The following is a 23,682-nucleotide window of genomic DNA, read 5'->3' as shown; positions in this document are numbered from 1 at the left end:
ATCAGATCCCAACAAGGAAGAACTACAGGAGAAGAAGGACTGCCCTGCTGGACCCCTAACCTGCACCTGGACACTGCACTCTGGAGGACTGCACCAGCTGCACACTTGGGCTTCAACACTAAAAGGACTTAACCCGTCTTCTACTGCTTCAAGAACGGACTCCCTGTTTGCTACAGGTACAAAGGAGCTGCCCAGAGTCCCCTGCATCAAGTCCTGCAAGCAGAGCCCAGCTGACCAGCGTCCAGTGGCCATTTGAGGATTCTGACCAGGTGCATTCTGGGAATTGTAGTCCCAACTCCCAAGGAGCAACTCAAAGCTTCTGGAACCTTGGATCAAGTTGTGGACACTTCAAGGACACAAAAATTACCTCTGGAAGAAGATACAGAAGTTTGGAGACATTTGGAGCAACTCCAAAAGTTGAAGAGGTGCATTGTGGGAGTTGTAGTCCCAGACCCCAAGAGTCACACCAGAGCCTCTGAACCTTTTCCTGGTGCTATGGACCACTTTCCTGAATCAGACACTTCTGAAAGTAAGTGTGACAGTGTTACCTCGTGGGTGGCCTGAACTCTGGACTTTGTTACTTTCCAGTGTGACCTTTTTTAACCCTTTGAGCGCTAGTTGCTTCTGTGCACTAGAAAGCATTAATTCTTTAAAAAATCATATCTCAGGTTCCCCTTATCCGATATTATTTGTTTTGGTGTCATTTTAAAGATAAAAATATAATCTATTGTTATACATTGATTTTGGATGTTTAAACAGTTTCCTGTGTTATATTTAATTACTGTTTTGTGATATTTGAATGCTTGATGCTTTGTCTCCCAAGTTAAGCCTTGTTGCTCGTTGCCAAGCTACCAAGGGTTGAGCTAGGTTTAATATACTGAGACCTAACTGGACCTAAGTGGAGGTTAGTGGCCTATTGCTAAGTGTGGGTACTTACCTGCCCTTACCAATAACCCATTTTCCAACACAGGGATATTATTTTATATAAGGGATATTGGCATTTTCTTCATATTTAGGGAAACAATTGTAAGGCATTGCATGCTGAATGACTGTAGCAAAGTGCCACTATTGGCATGGTTAACCCCCACCTCTTTTTGCCTAGTGTTGATGCCAACTTTGATTAAAGTGTGCTGGGACCCTGCTAACCAGGCCCCAGGACCAGTGTTCTTTCCCTAAAACTGTACCTTTGTTTCCACAATTGGCACAGCCCTGGCACACAGTTAACTCCCTTGTAAAATTTACCCATGGTAACAAGGGCCCTGTGGCAGGAAAGATCTCTAAGGGCAGCAGCATGTATTATGACACTCTGGGGGACCCCTCACTCAGCCCATGCACACTGCCTTGCAGCCTGTGTGTGCTGGTGGGGAGAAAAAGGCAAAGTCGAAATGGCACCCCTCTCAGGGTGCCATGCCCATAAATCACTGCCTGTGGCATAGGTAAGTCACCCCTCTAGCAGGCCTTAAAGCCCTCAGGCAGGGTGCACTATACCACAGGTGAGGGCATAGCTGCAGAAGCAATATGCCCCTAAAGTGTCTAAGTTCATTCTTAGAGATTGTAAGTGCAGAATGGGCTGGGAGTTTGTCATTACGAACTCCAACGGAACCATAATGGCTTCACTGAATACTGGGGAGTTTGGAATCAAACTTCTCAGCACAATAAGCCCACATTGATGCTAGTGTGGGATTTATTGAAACATGCACAGAGAGGGCATCTTAGAGATGCCCCCTGTATCTTAGCCCAACTGCTAGTGTAGGACTGACCAGTCTGTGCCAGCCTGCAACTTTCAGGCGAGTTTCTGACCACATGGGGTGACTGCCTTTGTGCACTCTGTGGCCAAAAGCAAAGCCTGTCCTCTGTGGAGGTGCTTCACACCTCCCCCTGCAGGAACTGTAACATCTGGTGGTGAGCCTCAAAGGCTGAAGCCTCGGGTTACAGTGCCCCAGGGCACTCCCGCTATTGGAGCTCCCCACCCACGGACAAAGCCCAACTTTTGGCAGCAAGTACAGTGGGAAAATTAGGGAAAACAGGGAGGAAGTGACCACCTCAGTCAGGACCAGTCCTAAGGTGTTCAGAGCGGAGGTGACCCCCCTCTCTGCAGAATCCTCCATTTTGTTTTGGAGGACAGGGACCAATAGGGATAGGAATGTGCCCCACTCCCCAAAAGGGAGTTGGATCAAGGAGGGTGTAGCCACCTTCAGGGACAGTGGCCTTTGGCTACTGCCCTTTGATCCGTAACACACCCCTAAATCTAGAATTTAAGGTCCTACCTGAACCCAGCTCACCAGATTCCTGGCGACCTACAAGAAGAAGGACTGCCAAGCTGAAACCCCAAGGGAGATGAAAACTTCTTTGGCCCCCGCCTTACCGGCCTGTCGCCTGCTTCAGAGAACCTGCAAACCAATAGCGACGCATACAGCGGGACCAGCAGCCCCTGTCTGAATACAGAGGACTGCCCTGCACCTACAAGCACCAAGAACTCCCAATGACAGCGGCACGGTCTTCAAAAGAAGAACAGAAGACTATTCTTCTAAAGACTTTCATCTTACTCCAAATGCGTGAGTCCTAACCACTCTGCAGCCGACGTCCACTGCCGTATCCAGGTGGCCCAACTATCCAAGGAGAATCCCCAGCCGATTACGACGGAGTGTCCACCCTGGGCTGACCTCTCCACCCCTCCATGACAACGCCTGCAGAGGGAATCCTGAGGACCCCCCTGACCGTGACTGCCCGGGACGAAGATATCCGACGCCTGGAGAAGCACTGCACCAGCAATCCCCAGACTCAAGAGAAACCAGCAGGCAGCCCTCCTCCCTATCGAGTTGGTGGCTTGCTCGAGGAGCTCCCCTGTGCCTTGCCTGCACCGCCTAAGTGACCCCCGGGGTCCCTCAGAGTTTCATTGGAAACCCGATGCATTGTTTGCATCCTGCACCCGGCCGCCCCTGTGCCGCTAAGGGTGTGGGATTGGTGCCTACTTGGGGCCCCGCCAGTGCTCCTCTAAAACCCCCTGGTCTGCCTTCCGACAACAGTGGGTACTTACCTGCCAGCAGACCAGAACAGGAGTACCCCCTCTCTCCATAGGGGCGCACGTTATTTTGGCCCCCGATTGAACTCTGCATCTAAGTTTGTTACTTACCTCAAAAACTGTACTTTATTTTTCTCCCCAGGAACTGTTGAAAATTGCACTGTCTGATTTTAAAATAGATTTTTGTCATTTTAAAGAAAACTGTATGTACTGTTGATTTGATTCAAAGTCCTGAACTTACCTATGCAAAGTACCTTTTGTTTAATGTACTTACCTGCAAACTGAATCTTGTGGGTCTAGAAATAAATTAACGAAATATATTTTTCTATATAAAATCCTATTGGTCTGGAGTTAAGTCATTGTGTGTGTGTTTCTTCTATTGTTTGTGTGTGTACAACAAATGCTTAACACTACCCTCTGATAAGCCTAACAGCTTGACCACACTACCACAAATAAAGCATCAGAATTATCTATTATTGCCTCCATCAAGCCTCTGGGGAACCCCTGGACCCTGTACACACTATACCTCACTTTGATACAGTATATACAGAGCCAGCTTCCTACATTGGTGGATCAGCAGTTGGGTCTACGACTTTGTATTTGCTGGACTACTCACCCAATACCTGCTCACACAACAAAATTCCAAAATTGCCTTTAGAAAACTGATTTTTGAATCTGACCACTTTTTCTAAATTTGTAAAAGTCCTGCTAGGGCCTTGGTTAAGTCCCCTTTAGCATCTCTTTTTAAGTTTAAAAGTTTTATAAAAGTTAGGATTTAGTTACTAGAAGTAGTTTTTAGTTTCTAAAAAGTAATCCCAACCTTATTAGCATAATGTGCAGTTCAGAGGAAATAGTGATTGACTCAACCTCACTTCTTACTTCGAGCTAGGGATGGCAGAGCTAAGGTCCCTCTGTAAGCTAAAGAAGATTAGAACTGGTTCCAAACCTACCAAGGTCTAGCTCCAGTAGCTCTTGGCAGAGTACACCGGGGACCACCCAACTGAGGAGGAAGAACTCCACCCAGAAGGGGAAGATGTTGGAGATGAGGTGGATGATCCCTCCCCCCCCAGCCTAACTAGGGAGACCAGGGTCCCCAGACCATTGTCTCCAAGGATATAACTCGCTGGATCTGAATCTTCTAAAGGGGAGTCAAGTTCCTCTGGGAACACCGAGGGCAGCCTCAATGAAGAGGACATCCTTTTAGCAAAGATGGCCAAAAGGTTAGATTTAGAGCAACAACTCCTAGCTACAGAAAGGGAGAGAGCAGAAATGGGTTTATCACCCATAAATGGTGACAGCGACATAAATAGGGTCAGAGCAAATACTGATATCCTAAAAATCCCCAAAGGAATTGTCTCAAAATATGATGAGAGTGATGATTTCACCAAGTGGTTCACAGCTTTTGAGAGGGCTTGTGCAACCAGGAAGTTGAACAGATCTCACTGGAGAGCTCTCCTTTGGGAAATATTCACTGGTAAGTTTAGGGATAGACTCCTCACACTCTCTGGTAATGACCTCATGAAGGCTACCCTGATTGAGAACTTTGGATTCACTACTGAGGAGTATAGAATTAGGTTCACGGGGCTCACAAAACCTCGAGCCAGACCTGGGTTGATTTTGTTGACCACTCCGTAAAAACACCAAATAGTTGGATAACTGGTAGTGGAGTGCATGACTATGATGGTCTTTATAATTTGTTTTGAAGGAACACCTGTTAAGTAACTGCTTCAATGACAAGTTGCAGCAACATCTGGTAGACGTATGTCCAATTTCTCCACAAGAATTGGGAAAGAAGGTACACCATTGGGTCAAGACTAGGGTGACCAAGACTTCCACAGGGGATGACCAAAAGAAAGGGATCACAAAGCCTCCCCAGGGGAAGGGTGGTGAGATATCCAGCGAGAAAACTAAAGAGTCTTCTCAAGGCCTCAAAACTCTGCTCAGGAGGGTGGGCCTGAGCCTCTTCACCGTTTCAGAGTCCACCAATGGGTACAAGGGTAAAAACTTTGATCTCAAGAAGGCCTAGTGTCACAACTGTAAACAGCATGGACACCAAACTGGAGACATGGCCTGTCCCAAGAAAAATCCCACTAGCTCTACTCCAGTTAGAACTGGAATAGTCAGTCTCCAGGTGGGATCAACAGTGTGCCCAGAGCAAATCAGGGTTCACACTGAAGCTACTTTAGTATCTGAGGGTGGGGTGATATAGTCACACTAGCTGCCTGGCTACCTAACATGCAAAAATACAGGCAGCAGCTCTTGATAAATTGGACAAAGGTAGAAGCCCCGACGGATAGAGGTGCCAGTGTCACCATGATGACAGAAAAACTGGTATCCCCAAGACAGTATTTTGCTGGACAAACTTATCCAATTACCAATGCTGACAATGTGACTGAAGTCCAACCCATGGCTGTGGTGACTTTAGAATGGGGAGGGGTTACTGGCCTGAAACAGGTGGTGGTCTCTTCTGTGATCTCAGTAGAATGTTTGGTAAGAAATAATTTGGAGTCCTCAGCATGGGCTGAGGTAGAACTCAAAACCAATGCAGCCATGCTGGGTATCCCTGAACTGGTGTGTGTGAAAACCAGAGCACAGAGCCGAGCATAGGGGGAAAAAATAGTGCTGGAGACTGAAAAATGGCCCACCCTTCTAAGAGAAAAGGTAAGAGGACTGGGGGACCAGCCTATGAACAGCAAAATAAGCAAGACCTCTCTTCTCAGGAAGATGGCTTCTCTTCTGAGGGAACTAAGTCCATGGAGCTGGAACCTTACCAGGTGGAGCTCTTGGGCCCAAGGGGGACCCTCAAGAGAACAGCTGTGACAGGGACAAAAGACTTGTCCCACTCTTGAAGGCCTGAGACAGCAAGCTGCTGAACAGGAGAAGGAAGATGTCAGTGGCTCCCACAGGGTCTATTGAGAGAATGGACTCCTTTACACTGAGGCTAGAGATCCCCAAACTGGTGCTTCTAGGAGAGTGTTAGTGCCTCAGGAGTTTAGAAAGTTTATCCTCAAACTGGCCCATGACATCCCCTTAGCTGGGCATTTGATCAAGGCATGGGATAGACTTGTGAACCTTTTCGATAGGCCCAACATGTCCCAGAAAGTAAGGGAGTTTTGTAGCTCCTGTGTCACCTGTCAAGCCAGTGGCAAGACAGGTGGCCACCCAAAGGACACCCTCATTCCACCCTCAGTGGTGGCGTGCCCTTTAAGAGGGTTGGTGTGGACATTGTGGGTCCACTTGAACCTCCCACAGCCTCAGGGAACCAATACATACTGGTAGTAGTGGACCATGCTACCAGATACCCTGAAGCAAACTTCATTAGGTCAACTACTGCGGTAGCCAAAGCCCTAATTGGTATTTTTACCAGAGGAGGTTTTCCTAGGGAGGCGTTTTTTGACAGAGGTACAAAGTTCATGTCAGCTTACCTGAAACACATGTAGAATGAGTGTGGTGTGACTTATAAGTTCACCACACCATAACCATCCAAAAACCAATGGACTTGTTGAGAGATTCAACAAGATATTGAAGGGCATGATCATGGGGCTCCCTGAAAAACTCAAATGGAGATGGGATGTCCTTCTGCCATGCTTGCTTTTCACCTACAGGGAGGTGCCTCAGAAGGGAGTAGGGTTTTCCCCCTTTGAACTTCTGCTTGGCCATCCTGTAAGGGGACCACTGTCATTTGTTTAAGAAGGCTGGGAGAGACCTCTCCATGAGCTTAAACAAGATGTGGTGGACTATGTGCTTGGCCTCTGCTCCAGGATGGCTGAGTACATGGAAAAGGTATCCAAAAACCTTCAGGCCAGCCAACAACTCCAGAAGCTGTAGTATGATTAAAAGGCTGAAATGGTTGAATTCCAGCCAGGGCAGAAAGTCTGGGTTCTGCAGCCTGTGGCTCCCAAGGCACTTCAGGACAGATTGAGTGGCCATTATCCAGTCCTAGGGAAAAAGAGTCAGGTAACTTACCTAGTTGACCTGGGCTCTAGCAGGACACCCAAGAGGGTGATTCATGTTAACCGTCTGAAGCTCTACAATGATAGGGAAGACATAACCATGCTGATGGTTACTGATGAGGATCAGGAAGCAAAGAGTAAAACTCTCCCTGACCTCCTCTCAACTGACCCTAAGGATGGATAAGTAGATGGAGTTGTCTATTCAGACACCCGCCCTGCCCAACAGCAAGCTGGTGCAGGCAAGTCCTACAGCAGTATGCTGAGCTCTTCTCTTTAACCCGTGGTCAGACACACCTGTGTCTCCATGATGTGGACACAGGAGACAGTTTACCTATCAAAAACAAAATCTACAGACGGTTTGACAAAGTCAAAGAGAGCATCAAAGTGGAAGTCCACAAGATGCCGGAGTTAGGGGTAATAGAGCACTCCGACAGCCCCTGGGCTAGCCCAATGGTCTTAGTCCCCAAACCTCATACCAAAGATGGCAAGAGAGAAATGAGGTTCTGTGTGGACTACAGAGGACTCAATTCTGTCACTAAGACAGATACACACCCCATACCCAGACAGACGAACTAATTGACAAGTTAGGTGCAGCCAAGTTCCTAAGTACCTTTGACTTGACAACAGGGTATTGGCAAATTAGGATGGCACCTGGAGCCAAAGAAAAGACAGCATTCTCTACACCTGATGGGCATTATCAGTTCACTGTTATGGCCTTTGGCTTAAAGAATGTCCCTGCCTCCTTCCAAAGGTTGGTGAATCAGGTCCTTGCTGGTTTGGAGACCTTTAGTGCAGCATAGCTAGATGATATTGCTGTCTTTAGCTCCAGCTGGCAGGATGACCCGGTCCACCTGGAAAGATTTTGCAGGCTTTGCAAGCAGCAGGCCTCTCTATCAAAGCATCTAAATGCCAGATAGGGCAGGGCACAGTTGTATACTTGGGCCACCTAGTAGGTGGAGACCAAATGCAACCTCTACAGCCCAAGATCCAGACAATTATGGACTGGGAAGCTCCAAAAACCCAGACTCAAGTCAGGGCATTCCTTGGCTTGGCCAGATACTACAGGAGGTTTGTGAAGGGATATGGGTTCATTGTGACTCCCCTCACTGAACTGACCTCCAAGAAAATGTCCAAGAAGATATACTGAACCCTTCACTGTCAAAAGGCTTTGACACCCTAGAAGAAGCAACATGCTCAGCACCAGTTCTAAAAGCTCCAGATTATTCTAAGCAATTCAATGTGCAGGCAGATGCCTCTGAACATGAGATAGGAGCAGTCCTGTCCCAAACTAATGATGATGGCATTGACCAGCCTGTTGCTTTCATTAGCAGGAGGTTATTCCCAGGGAGCAGCGTTGAAGTGCCACGGAGAGGGAGGCCTATGCTGTGGTTTGGTCCCTGAAAAAGCTAGGCCATACTTGTTTGGCAGTCGCTTTGTTGTTTAAACTGACCACAGTTGGCTTATGCCAATGAAAGGTGAGAACCCTAAACTTTTGAGGTGGTCCATATCCCTACAGGGAATGGAATTTTTAATGGAACACAGCCCTGGGACTGCCCATGCCAATGCAGATGGACTTTCCAGGTTCTTCCACTTAGACTCTCTTCGGAAAGGTTAGTCTTATCCTCTTTATTTGGAGAGGGGGTTGTTTAGGAAAGTGCCACTTTTGGCACTGTTCCACCCCCCCCACACACTTTTTGCCTAGTGTTGATGTCAACTTTGATTGAAAGTGTGCTGGGATCCTGCTAACCAGGCCCCAGCACCAGTGTTCTTTCCCTAAAACTGTACCTTTGTTTCCACAATTGGCACAGCCCTGGCACACAGTTGGGTCCCTTGTAAAAGGTACCCATGGTACCAAGGGCCCTGTCACCAGGGAAGGTCTCTAAGGGTTGCAGCATTAATTATGCCACCCTGGGGGACCACTCACTCAGCCCATGCACACTGCCTTGCAGCTTGTGTGTGCTGGTGGGGAGAAAAAGGCAAAGTCAAAATGGCACCCCTCTCAGGGTGCCATGCTCACTAACCACTGCCTGTGGCATAGGTATGTCACATCTCTAGCAGGCCTTACAACCCTAAGGCAGGGTGCACTATACCACAGGTGAGGGCATAGCTGCAGGAGTAATATCCCCCTACAGTGTCTAAGTCCATTCTTAGACATTGTAAGTGCAGTGCAGCCATATTAAGTATATGGTCTGGGAGTTTATCATTATGAACTCCACAGCACCATAATGGCTTCACTGAATACTGGGAAGTTTGGTATTAAACGTCTCAGCACAATAAACCCACACTGATGCCAGAATGGGATTTATTGAAACATGCAAACAGAGGGCATCTTAGTCATGCCCCCTGTATGTTAGCCCAACTGCTTGTGTAGGACTGACCGGTATGTGCCAGCCTGCCACTTTCAGATGAGGTTCTGACCACATGGGGTGAGTGCCTTCGTGCAAACTGTGGTCAGAACCAAAGCCTGTCCTGGGTGGAGGTGTTTCACACCTGCCCCTGCAGGAACTGTAACACCTGGCGGTGAGCCTCAAAGGCTCAAGCCTCGGGTTACAGTGCCCCAGGGCACTCCAGCTAGTGGAGATGCCCGTCCCCCAGATAAAGACCCACTTTTGGGGGCAAGTCCGGCAGGAAAAGTAGGGAAAACTGGGAGGAGTGACCACCCCAGCCAGGACCAGCTGTGGTCCAGAGCTAAGGTGACCTCCTCCCTGCAGAATCCTCCATCTTGTTTTGGAGGACAGGGACCAATAGGGATAGTAATGTGTCCCCCCTCCCCAAAGGGAGTGGGCACAAGGAGGGTGTAGCTACCCTCAGGGACAGTAGCCATTGGCTACGGCCGTTTGACCCTAACACACCCCTAAATCTAGAATTTAAGGGCCTCCCTGAACCCAGCTCACCAGATTCCTAGTGACCTACAAGAAGAAGGAGGACTGCTAAGCTGAAACCCCAGCAGAGAAGAAAAGGAGATGAAAACTGCTCTGGCCCCCACCATACAGGCCTGTCTCCTGCTTCAGAGAATCTGCAAACCAATAGGGGACCAGCATCCCCTGCCCAAATTCAGAGGACTGCCCGGCACCTAAAAGGACCAAGAAATCCCAAAGACAGCTGCACTGTCTACAAAAGAAGACCAGAAGACTTTGCTTCTAAGGACTTCCATCTTACTCCAAATTCGAGAGTCCTAACCACTCTGCAGCTGACGCCCACAGCCTGTGTCCAGGTGGCCCACCTATCCAGAGAGGATAGCCAGCTGATTCCAACTGAGTGTTCACCCAGGGCTGACCTCTCCACCCCTCCACGATGACGCCTGCAGAGGGAATCTCGAGGACCCCCCCTAACCACGACTGCCTGGGACGAAGATATCCAATGCCTGGGGAAGCACTGCACCGCAACCCCCAGACTCAAGAGAAACCGACCACCAGTGCAGCAACGGCCAGCAGGCGGCCATCCTCCCTATTCACTCGGTGGCTTGCCCGAGGAGCCCCACCATGTGCCTTGCCTGCATCGCCTAAGTGACAGAGTTTCATTGGAAACCTAACACCCTGTACCTGGCCGTCCTGTGCTGCTGAGGGTGTGGGATTGGTGCCTACTTGGGGCCCCACCAGTGCTCCTCTGAACCCCCCTTGTCTGCTTTCCGACAACGCGGTGTCGCGTAGGCTCTCATTATTCTAATGAGACTATTGGATTTCGAGTGGGAGAATCGCCTGCAGTGTAGGAGACTGAGTCTGACCCACTAAAGGTGACAGCTGTCGCTCCAATCCGGGTTCTGCTCCAGCTAACAAGCAGTGTCTCATCTCTACCCAAGGGCAGGGATGATTGGGCAGCTGAGCGCATGACATAAGTGGTTTCTCCTGGAAGCCGTGGTCACTCAGGTCTCATCCGTTTCTCTCTTGTCATTGTGTATGTGAGACTAATGTAACCCAGGCAGTATATATTTCAATAATGCTTTAATAAAGCAACTGCTTTATTACGTAGCAAAGCGTGGACTGCAATAACCAGGACGATACAGCATGACAAGATTAAAATTGAGACAAGGAGAGTAAAACATAAAAATAATGCTACCATATTGTCATTAGAGTCCATAGACTAATTCCTATCTAGGCTATGATAGAGCACAGCGTGTTAAGCTCTAATTCTGCCATTCGGGTTCCCCTGGGAAGACATCATCCCCCATACCTGAGCAAAGGCCTGAAGTCTGTAATACAGCTGTAGCGAAGCATTCGGCAATCAGCATACAGTCGTGGTTCTCTGGCTGGAATCTCCCTCTAACGTGTAAGGGACAGGGAATTGTTTTTATAATAAAACAGCTGGTGTTCTAAGAAAATGTCCCTATGTAAGGATGTGTATTTTCTATGAATGTCAGAGACTAAACTTATATCACGTTCACCGGCAACCTATCTTACTGCAGCCTTGGAAGTAGCACACAGTGAGCAAGAATGTCTAGTTTGAGAACTGAGTGCTGGCCTTGGCAAAAAGTCAGATAGAGAGAAAATAAAACAAAACCGTAAAAGTGGCTACTGTAAAAATAATAAAGCAAACCGAATAAAATATATCTAGGTTAAAGTGCACAGCGGCAGGCCTAGTATGTTAAAATAACGTGCATGAAGCTATAACTAAAATGGCTACAAAACAGCAGGTCCTTACCTGTCAGCAGATCGGGACCGGAGTACCCCCTGTCTCCATAGGGGCCCACGTTAATATGGCTCCTGTTTGACTTCTGCACCTAACTTGCTCCCTGTTGCTGGTGCTGGGTGTTTGGGGCTATTTTGAACCCCCAACGGTGCGCAACCTATGCCCCGGGGACTAAATCTGTAAGTTTTGTTACTTACCTCAAAAACTGTACTTTATTTCCCCCCCCCCCCCAGGAACTGTTGAAAATTGCACAGTCTACTTTTGAAATCGTTTTTTTGCCACTGTATGTACTGTTGATTGGATTCAAAGTCCTGAACTTACCTATGCAAAGTACCTTTCATTTAATGTACTTACCTGCAAACTGAATATTGTGGTTCAGAAATAAATGATCAAAATATATTTTTCTATAGAAAATCCTATTGGTCTGGAGTTTAGTCATTGAGTGTGTGTTTCTTCTATTGTTTGTGTTTGTACAACAAATGCTTAACACTACCCTCTGATAAACCTAACTGCTCGACCACACTACCACAATAGAGCACTACTATGATCTATCATTGCCTCTGTCAAGCCTCTTGGGAACCCCTGGACACTGTGCACACTATACTTCACTTTGATATAGTATATACAGAGCCAGCTTCCTACAATGACACTTTCTCAGAAGTTGTGGCGTGAGGTAAGTAGTGATGACTAGTGAAAGTGGATATAAGTGATCTATAGAACCCTAACTAAGGGAGGCCTAAAGGCTTTGAATGAGCCTGTCAAAAGCTGTTACTGTGCAGAGGTGAACTGCCCAGAAAGTCGACCTGCAGGCTTGGTCATTGGTTGTGTATCAGGTATGTCCAGAGCTTTATATCTGAAGCAAAGGATGACAATAGTATCCTCAAGAGCAAACGTGGGTGAGCCCAGACTGTGCTGGTGTTAGAAAGTGTCCTGCACTGTGGAGTCCACTGATATCTACTAATATGAAATGTCCCTGTGGTCCCCCAGGCACGTTAATATTCTCCCATAATCAGTGCGAGTGCTGAGGAGCAAATGTGCAGACCAACACCACCTTAAAAGCAGGGCCCTCAGAGAGAACTGGAGCATTGTGGTCTCTGCAGGAGAACCAATCTCCCATTAACAGTACAGATAATTAGTCTTGGCCACTGAATTGGATCTCATAAGGCTGAGAAAAAAGATCAAAACTTTTTACAGATGTACAACAAAGTATATCGGTTAGGGTTGTCGTCCCGGAAAGCAGGAGCTGATCAATGTTCTTGCGTTTGGGAGGGCTTCAGTGGTGAGTCTGATTGTCTCGATGTTGCAGGTGTTTCCTGGTCTGTTTCTGCTTCGCGCCACCTGCCCTTTGCTGAGTGACCTCTTCCAGGTGCTTCCTCTCATCCAGCTGTGAAGCCCTGTGGCCCTCCTTTGTTAGAGAGTCTGTGATTTTAAGCGAGTCTCTGGGTGGAGCAGTTCCCATTTATGTTCCTTCTAAGAAGTCCGGTCATTCCTCCAACTATCCTGGATGGTCGAAATCTGTTGTTTTATTATGTCAGGTGATTAGCATGATGGCAGAGTCCAGGAGGGTATCTTGCAAGAAATCTTGTGTGACAGTGATTTTCAAATCCCCGTGCTCAAATAAGCCATATTTCTCTAGCTTCCTGAATAATTTGATGCACTTATTAGTGTCTCAGGTAACAAGTTATGAATATGACCTGACAGGTTCTGACTTTATCTGTAGTCCTCCTTGATGTAAGTCAATGAGCTCTCTAGAACCCCAGTGGTGAGGTGAACGTATGACTGGTAAATTTAGAGATGAAGCGTTCCAGGAATGCCAGCATGTCCACCCTTTCCATCTACTCTGGTATCCCTGAAAAATAGAGGTGGTCTCTCCGGTTTCTGTCTTCCAGTTTGGTTATCTTGCACTGAAGAACCAGTGGTCCTGTCCCCAACCAATGGAAGCTGCAAGTTTTTGCTCGACCTCTTGTAGCCTGTTGTAGCCAATCCTCCATCTGTGCATTCGTATGTTGAAGGAGGTGAGGTTGTAGAAGATCGACAGCAAGTCTGTCATGGTTTTCACTGTAGTGGTCTCCACAGAGATCATGGAGAGTCCAAGCCCTCTTAGCTGCTTGAGGATTGCGTCCAGCATCTGGTCTACTGGCGGCATTGGTTAGTGACTGTATGCTGCCTCTGTGAAAGTAGGTGCCTGCTTGTTTTTGACATTGTAAAGAGTGTGGTTGAATCAAGGCGTGGTGAAAAGGAAGTAGATGGAGATCCACAAGAATGGTATTCTCTACTAAGCTAACAAAAAAACGGATGCACAGTTCCACAGTGAAGTTGATCCATTTCTACCCAGTCGGGGAGGAATCAATAGGTGCTGTGAGTGTTAAGAATTTGGAACAAGAGCCCTCACTCACCTTTCGGTGACATGCTTCATCACTGGGCTTTACTGCTCGTCAGGCTGGCACTGCAATGCCTGATGGGCCACTCAAGGGGGCTCTTCACCAGAGATCTTTTTGAAATCTTTGCCGGTAGTGAAAGCAGTAATGTGGGATTGGTGGAATTAAACTGTTAATATTTACTAGAGGGACCATATGATGAATCTTTATTGAGAATGTGAACCTCTGTCAAGGTTAAAAACAAAGCAGTTGAGGAGAAAGTAAGACTAATGCCTATGTTTCCCTTCTCAAATATGGATGGGGGTATTATGCACAAGACCATTTATAAAATCTCCCACTTGATCTGCCCTTCTTTTACTGTTTTGGCATTGTTTACTCAGCACCTAGCTGACCAGACAACCAAGAGATAGTGAAACAGTTCAATTGCAGGACTTAAGATGAGTGGGGCCAGGTTTGCAGGTATGGTCAAATCACACAAAATAAGGTTTTGGATCAAAATAGTAGGTAGTCTTTACCAGCTTCTATTAAGCTCAGATCTGTTGCTTGCATCAATAAAGTTTCTGTTCCATGTCTATGATGTGGCAGAGTGTGCGTGCCGTGTTTGGGGTAAGTGTTAATTGTATGATCTGGGTTGGGGTGCAATATGATGTGTTTATGGTTCAGTTGCACCATTGTCTGCACACTTCAAGTGTCAATAATTTACAAAAAAGGGATGAAGCCCCTTCAATATCCCATATTCTTGAAGCAGATTTTCAAAATGTCCATAGCTCTTAATGGCCTGCCAGATCCTGACTATATCGCTATTTGCTAGATCCCTGAATCTGTGTAGATATTAGTTTGGTCTATCTTTTGAGAACACCAGCATTTTTAATCAATGTAAAATATTTTATCCACCGATACAAAACTGTCTTTAGTAGCTTTCTTGTGACTTCTTCTGCAAAGCATGGTCTTTAAACCCAGTAAAGACACTTGTGATTTTTCTGGCGCTAAACGGGGCATGATCCACTTTTATTGAGACACCAAATACTACAGTTCAAGTTTGGGACTCCCAGATCACCCTCTCTAATCAATGAACAGAGCTTAAGTAGAGCCACCTTTTTGCAACCACTCCCCCATACCAATTCCGTTAACAAAGATTAGATCTCTTTGCATGAAGGAAGTTCTCTGGTGTGTTAGCAAAGAAACATAGCCAATTTTGTAGAAACAAGCTCCAGGGTTACTGGTCAGTGGTGAGAACTGTTTTCCCCCCCAGGCGCACTCACACAATGAAGCAGCCCCACTTTACCTGCACTGGATCTCAATTATGTCAGCAGCAGAGACGGTTGCATTGTCACACAAAGGAAGAGACCACGTTCAACCTTGACTACCAGCTACATTTTGTCTGTAGTGTCTGGGAGTACAAAAAGCAGGGCAAGTCTGAGGGACACACTTGGCATTCTTCCCACACCCATTGATTTCATTAACTGGCCTGGGCCAGAGTCAGGGTTCTGCAATTACCATAGCGCATCAGGAAGGTGACCTCTACATCCTCCCTTCCGTATACAGTAAACCACACAATGAAATCAACATGACTTCCACTGTATCTGTAGGCTAATTTGGCACAAATACTCTTTGCACACTTCTGCCACACACAGAAGGTATAATCTCATGGAAACGCATAAACTGCACTCAAATGCACACAGATGTAGTGAAGGACTTGATTGTACAGAGGGGAGCAGACAAATCCAGGGTGAAGCAGGCAATCCACTCGCTTCTGTAGGTATCAGGAAAAGGCCTGTCCTGCTACTAAGAATTCACACTGCCACAACTGTCAGTACTTTACAATCCAGTGAGGGGACAAAACACTCTCTACCGGAGGCACGGTTAGTGTCACTTCAGACCATAGAGCTCCTTTGAGCCATAGCTACTTACAATATCTATCTACAACTGCTTTCAGCACATACAAATGATTGTTGGATGTACAAAGACCAAAACAAATATTCAAAACTGGCCAGAAATTTCCATGTGGGTCAATTGCACAGTATCTTTGAGTTTCCAGCTTCGGTCGAGGTCCTGCAGTTAGTCAGCTCAATCTACTATCTCCCTAACTCGATGTTGGTGTCAGTCAAACATATGATAATGCAGATGTCCTGTTATAGATCTTACTAGGTTTGTTGCCTACTCAATGGCATTATGGCCATCTCCTCACACACTCCATACTTACTAGTTTTATATAAGTTCAAATAAATGCACATGCAATTTGTTTCATGACAAATCCCATTTGATTACATCGCAATGAGCATTGTCACATCTTCTGTTATGCGGTCTTAGATTCATGTTTCTGGGGTCAACTAACCTTACGAAGACAGAATAACATCAAATAGTGGTTTGTTTTTTAGGTTTCGATTTGAGTAGCTATTGGCACACATCTGACATGTATACAGCATCGTTCACCACTACAAATTCATTCTTGTTCTCCAGAATCTATGAATCTCAACTTGGAAGTGGATAAACTCAAAGGGCTAGGATGTGAGGGTTTCATGATATGGACACTGCAAAGACTGGAGAAATCCCACAAACTTGCCAGTTTTTATTTTACAACAAATTACATTTTTACCTGTAGTTTCCTGTCCTGAATGTTTACTGACATTTTCCATGAACACCATTAAGGTTTGTAGCTGCAATCCTTGGCTTGCCCCTTGAGACCCCTGGCACTACCTTTGTAACCCCTGGCCTCAGAGGTGGCAAAATCTGTGCCATTTACACAGGGTCATCTTTGCCCTCCTTTCTTTTGGCCCATTTAGTACTCCGCAAACAGTGAATAATTGAATTATACTCACTGATAGTGTAATTTTAAAAGTGAGCATCAGGAGCTGGATTGAGACCTACCTAGCAGTTGAGGTAAGTAAAAACTGTTTAAAACATTTGTATGTGTGCTTGTGGGTGAAAGTATGATTTTTGTGAAAGAGGGGGTGTTTATATTTAAGTGTGTATGTTTGCATGTGAGCGTGAGGATTGTGGTATATTGTATGGCATGGCTGTGCAACCGTTCTGTGTAATACACTCACAAAACTGTCTTGGGTCCAGTCAGGCTCATTTGTAAAGCATCTAGCTCAACCCTGGATAGCTGTGGCTTTGAGCAGCAAGGTTTAAATAAAAGGAACTAGAGTAAAGCATTTAGAAGCACCAAACAACGAAATAAAGTTTCACAACACAAAAGCAATACAAGACCAATGTATAAAAATAGATCATATTTTTATGAAGTTTTAGACACCAAGTGGAGCAAACTCCACCAGATGTTTCCAGAGATATAGGCCCTCAATATGACATTGGTGGTAAATCCCACTTAACGCCATGCTGACTGCCGCCAACATACCGCCGCGGATTACCGCCACCCATATTATCACCCACACATAGCAATCCGTCACTATACAGCCACACACACAAGTCCGCCAACCCAAAGGTTAGTGATAAACTGGCGGTACCAAAACCCACACCGTTACACCAACAGAACTACGCCCATCACATTATGGCCCACGAATCACCGCGGTGGACATTCAACACGCTAAACCATTGGCGGTACATACCGCCGCGCTCAAAATACACACAACCTAACAAAACACCACCACATTGGACAATTCAAACTGCATACACCTGACACCCATACACACACCACACCACTATAAAACAAACAAACACAATACCACAACCCTTCACCATTACAAACAATGGTAACAAGAGAGATAGCAAAACCACAGACAAGACCACAGACACACACCACCATCACCTATACACCATCCACGCACCTTACATCACACACCCCAACACAGCACCCCACACATCCTCACCCACACCACCCACAATACACCCATGGAACCGCAATGACACCCCAGGTTCTCTGAGGAGAAGCTAAGGGTCATGGTGGAGGAAATCATCCAGGTAGAGCCACAGCTATTCGGGTCACAGGTGCAGCAGATGTCCATTGCAAGGAAGATAAAGCTATGGCGGAGAATCATGGACAGGGTCAACGCCATGGGACAACACCCTAGAAAAAGGTATGACATCAGGAAGAGGTGGAACGACCTACGGGGGAAGGTGCATTCCACAGCAGCAAGACACCAACTAGCTGTATAGAGGACTGGCAGTGGACCCCCACCTCCTCCCCCACAACTAACAACATGGGAGGAGCAAGTCTTGGCAATCATGCATCCTGAGGCCCTGGCAGGAGTAGTGGGAGGACTGGGCTCTGGTAAGTCAAATCTCTATTGCTATCACCCCTCCCACCTGCATGCCATCACATACCCCTACCCTTACCCTCATTCCCATCACTCCACCAACTCACACACACCCCATCATCACAACCCACCCCTCCCAATACCAAGCCCTGCATGTAACACCAATGCACAGACCCCCATCACAGACCTACATGGATACCAATCACTAAAGCATGAACATTAGAGAGAATCGCCTAGCCCACAAAATCACTACTCACATAAGGCAAAGCTGCCAGGGCAATAACAACCATAAAGGGCAACACACCCATGCACAAGATGGCGCACGCACAGAAACAATAACACTGCATTTACATCCCCACAGGTCCCCCACCCAACGTCACCAGAGAAGAGATGCCAGCAACTTCCAGTCCTCACCACCCCTCCCCCCAGAAGAGGCCCACAGTGATGACAGCAGCTCTGGATGCCTGGATCTGGATGACCAACCTGGCCCATCAGGGATCTCCGGACAGTCGGTAAACCAGGGACTGTCCCATACCACCACAGAGCCTCCCCCTCAGGAAACACCACCACAGTACCCACCCAGCGGCCCCATACCTCTGTCTCCAGGACACGTCAAATAGCAGTGTGTGCACAACTACAGGGACTCCAGGCAACCCCACAAACACAGGACGATAAGGGACCTGGGGTCAGTGGCGGTGGGCACACGGTTCAGGGGACAGAGGCACAGGGCAACAGGGAAGCTGCGAGGACTGCTGTGCGACAGGATGAGGACAGGCTTAGGGAACTGACTCTCCTGGAGGCACTCAGCAATATCCTGGGAGCATACCACCATTCCCAGGAGACGATGGGCCAGATACTGGCCAAGTTGCCTGAGACCCAGCGGCTGCAGGAGGGACTATACCTAGGGATCAGGGAGGACTTGAAGGACATCCACACCAGCCTGGTCACCATTGCAGGGTTGCTGGCAGACATGGCCAACACCATGAGGGAGGCAGTGGCACACCACCTGGCCTGACACTAGCCAAAACAATGAACAGCCTTCCACCTCCACTGGCGCTAGTGGACAGGAGGCCCCGCCACAGAAACAACAGGCCACCAGCACCCCACCCACTGCAGAAGGAGAAACACCCTGCAAACGGTCCCTGCGATCCAGGCAGAAGCCAGAGAACATTGCCTAGACCCCGCCAGGAAATAAGACTCTCCTGAATGTCTCCCTTGAGTCCCACCCTGTCCACCTTGAACTGCCATTGCTCCACTTCCTATGCCCCGTTGGACAATGCACCTTGGATACAAATAGACTGGACTCTATCCTGGACTTTCCTCCATCATCACCCCAACCCATTGCACATCCCCCTCTAATCATTAGCACTTAAATAAATGCCATTTGAATAAATACAAGTATGGAGTCTATAAAATCATTTAACCATGTATTTATTTAACAAGATTTAAACACTGCAATATAGCTGTACAGTATTGTATACCTTGGAATGACCTGTAGCTGGCTGCAGTCAACACATCAGGAGCGTTAGTGGGACACAAATATCTGAAAATAGAGATGCCAAAGGGTACAGTAAGTGGGCATAAAAGTGGGAAAATCAGCCTGCCAGTGACAATGTCAAATACAAAACTGTCTATCTAAAGTGTAATTACAGTGTCTTACCTGTGTGTCATTGGAAGTACTGTCTTATGATAGCATTTCTGTTGTCCTCACCCTCATCCTCTGCCTCCTCATCTTCACTGTCCACAGGGTCCACTGCTGCCACACGCCCATCCCCAGCCTCATCCTCCTGCAGAAAAGGCACCTGGCGACATAAGGCAAGGTTGTGCAACATACAGCATGCCACGATGATCTTGCAAACCTTCTTGGGTGAGTAGTACAGGGATTCACATGTTAGATGGAGGCAACGAAACCTGGCCTTCAGGATGCCAAATGTCCTTTCTATTATTCTTCGTGGTCGCCCATGTGCCTCATTGTATCGTTCCTCTGCCCTTGTCCTGGGATTTCTCACAGGGCTCAGTGGCCATGAGAGGTTGGGGTAACCAGAGTCACCGGAAAATAGTGAGGGACAACTGTTAGACACACATTAACCCTTAGGGCTCACACCATACCCATACACCAACACCTACTGTGTGGGAACCAGGGCTCACCTATTAGCAACACCCGGTGCCTCTTGAGTTGAGCCATCACATATGGGATGCTGCTATTCCTCAGGATAAAGGCATCATGCACAGACCCAGGATATTTTGCATTGGCATGGGAGATGTACTGGTCCGCCAGGCACACTATCTGCACATTCATGTAGTGAAAGCTCTTTCGATTTCTGAACACCTGTTCATTTCCCTTGGGGGGGTGGTACAGGGGGGGAAACAAATGGAATATTTGTACCATCAATCACCCCAATTATGTTGGGGATATGTGCCATAGCATAGAAATCAGCTTTCACTGTGGCCAAATCCTCCACCTGGGGGAAAACAATGTAGCTGCACGTGTGTTTTAATCAGGGAAAATAATACTCTGGTCAGCACTATTGAGAACATTGGCTGAGACATTCCTGCTGCACAGCCCACTGTCACTTGGAAAGAGCCACTTGCCAGGAAATGGAGCACAGATAGGACTTGAACAAGAGGGGGGATGCCGGTGGGCTGACGGATAGCATATATCAGGTCTATTCCAATTGGGCACACAGCTCTGTGATTGTGCCCCTGTCCAGTCTATAGGTGAGGATAATGTGCCTGTCATCCATTGTTGCCAAGTCCACCAGGGGCCTGTACACGGGGGGATGTCTCCATCTCCTATTCATCCGCAGTGGTTGCAATCTAGGGGGAAAACGGTGAGTAGCTGCTCAGTATTCCATATTTCCAAACACTACACTGCATTGCATGTTGTGACTAACACAATGTTGTTGTATAGGCCCAAATGGTGCCATGGCCTGCCCCCCCCCACACTGAAAGGGCATCCCCCTGTCCTGTATGGAGGGACAGGTGGAAATGAGGTAATTCCACTGACGTTGTGTGCCTTTGCGGGAGGCAGTCGAAAACCGCTGTGCAACTCCTCACTGGATCCCATTGGGCCCTATGGGTTACAGTGGCCAATGGTGATGTACGCCGGCGGTGACTGTACGCACCACTGCGACCGTGACCACCATTTTCTATCTGTTCTCCCACTTGCTATCTGACCTTCAACAGGAGAGGACCTACACTCCAAGTGCTGCTGTGACCTGTGTCTGGAACCGACCATGGCTCGTGTCGCTGGGGGAAGGGCCCCTGCCTTCACCGCTGCAGAGTTGAAGAGGCTGGTGGATGGGGTCCCACCCCAGTACCGAATGCTGTATGGGCCTCCAGACCAACAGGTGAGTATACTGTGAGCACGATGAATGGGGCATGAATGCATGGAGTGCTGTGTGTGAGGTCCTCGTGTAGGGTGGGGGGTTTGTGAAAGGGCCCTGGGCTGCATGCTGCATCTATGATGGGCAATGTCTGTGTGTAAAGGGATGGGAGGACTATGGTAGGCCATAAGTGTAACAGGCCGGCCGGTCTGACTGATACCTTTTGCTATGTGTATATTTCTGCAGGTCAGAACCGATCAGAAAAAGGGTATATGGCGTGCCATCGCCATGGACTTGCGGACCCTGGGGGTCTATGGCAAGTGGAGCACCCACTGTCGCAAACGGTGGGAGGACCGGAGACGCTAGGCAAGGAAGATGGCAGAGGCCCAGCTGGGGATGGCCTTCCAACGAGTAAGGGGTCCCCGTCGAAACCTGACCCCCCCTGATGGCCTGCATACTGGCGGTGGCCTATCTGGAGCTGGATGGGCGCTTGAGGGCATCACAGCACCCACAAGGGGGTGAGTACAGTTTCCCAATATACTACTTGCGCCTGGTGGGGTGGTCTCTGGGTGGGGGATGTGGGCCTGTGGGTGCCCCTAGGCTAGGCCGGACATTGCAGGGTAGGTCCCATGTTGAGCAGGGTATGATGTGAACCACCTCCAACCAAGTTAGTAGGCATCCACCTGTGGGTCTCAGGTATACGGTTATTGGTGTTAGGTATTACTGTCCATGGCCTGGTGACTAGCATTGTGACTGGTAGTGCATTGCCTAATGCGTAGGGCTGTTCCGTGTGTGTGTGTGTGTGTGTGTGTCAGCCAACGGTGGTGTTGTTGCAGCCATTGACCAAGTGTATCCTTTGTTTTTTCCCCCCTCCCCTTTTTGTTTTGTCACCCTGTCCTTCTGTGCATTAGCATCCTCTGGCGGAGGAGCAGAAGCACCGGTGACGGAGGGAGCTTCATCCCACATGGCCCAGGAGGCTGAATCCGACTGGGAGGGCACCAGTGGGACGGAGGGCGAGGGGAGCGCCATGCGGAGACAGGAGGGGACAGTTCGGACGGTGATACCTCCTCCGATGGACGCTCCCTGGTGGTGGCGGGCACCTCTGTGGCCACCCCAACTACAGGTACAGCCGCCACCCCCGTACCAGCACCGCCCTCCCAGCAGCCCCTTAGCGTGTTTCCCGTGCCCGCTCACCCAGGAGGGTGGGCATCTCCTTCGCCCCAGACACCTCCAGCCCTGCCCCAGTTAGCCTTGCTGCCCTGAGTGAGGAGGCTATTGACCTCCTGCAATCCATTTCTGTTGGGAAGTCAACCATTGTGAATGCCATCCAGGGGCTGGCAGCCTATTTGCAACAAACAAATGCATTCCTGGAGCGCATCCACTTTGGCATGGCGGCCCAACAGAGATCAATCCAGGCTCTGGCCTCCTCTCTGATGGCAGCCATTGTCCCGGTTTCTAGCCTCCCCCCTCCAACTTCCTCTCCCAGTCCCATTCCCCTCTACCCCAACCTATCAAAAGCACACAGGCAGACCGCATGAACCCAGGACAACACACAGGAGTGGTTCAGGCAAACACAAGCACCACAAATCATCCCACAGGCACTCACACAAACACCATCCAGATGCAGACATACCAACATCCACTGCCTCCACTGTGTCCCCCTCCTCCTCCTCGTCCACCTCCCTCCCAGTAGCGTCTCCACTCACACCTGCATGCACTACATCCTCATCCACTAACCCCATCACACCTATCACTACACACCCCTCACAGGCAGTCACCACCCCCAATTCCATGACCACGTGCGTCCCCTGTGTCCTCTCCCACTGTGTGTGCCCCCCCTTCTCCCAAAGTACACAAACGCAAGCACTCATACACTCCACAGCCATCCACCTCACAACAGCATCCATGCACCTGCACCCAAACACAGCAGACAGACACCTCCTACAACCACTTCCTCTTCCTCCACTCCCAAACCTTCAGCCTCTTCACGCCCCAATGTCCCCAAGAAGCTTTTGCTCTCCACCATTGACCTCTTCCCTACCCCTTCCCCCCCCCCGTCCTTCACGTCAGGCCAGGGTGGTCAGAACCAAGGTGAGCACCTCAGCCACCCAGTCCACGGCCACAGTAGTGTCGACAGCTACTACAGGTGGGAGAGGATCCTGG

This window comes from Pleurodeles waltl, chromosome 6, assembly GCF_031143425.1.
Source record: "Pleurodeles waltl isolate 20211129_DDA chromosome 6, aPleWal1.hap1.20221129, whole genome shotgun sequence".
NCBI lineage: Eukaryota > Metazoa > Chordata > Amphibia > Caudata > Salamandridae > Pleurodeles > Pleurodeles waltl.
The sequence above is the reverse complement of the archived record's forward strand: the minus strand, read 5'-3'. Positions refer to the sequence as shown.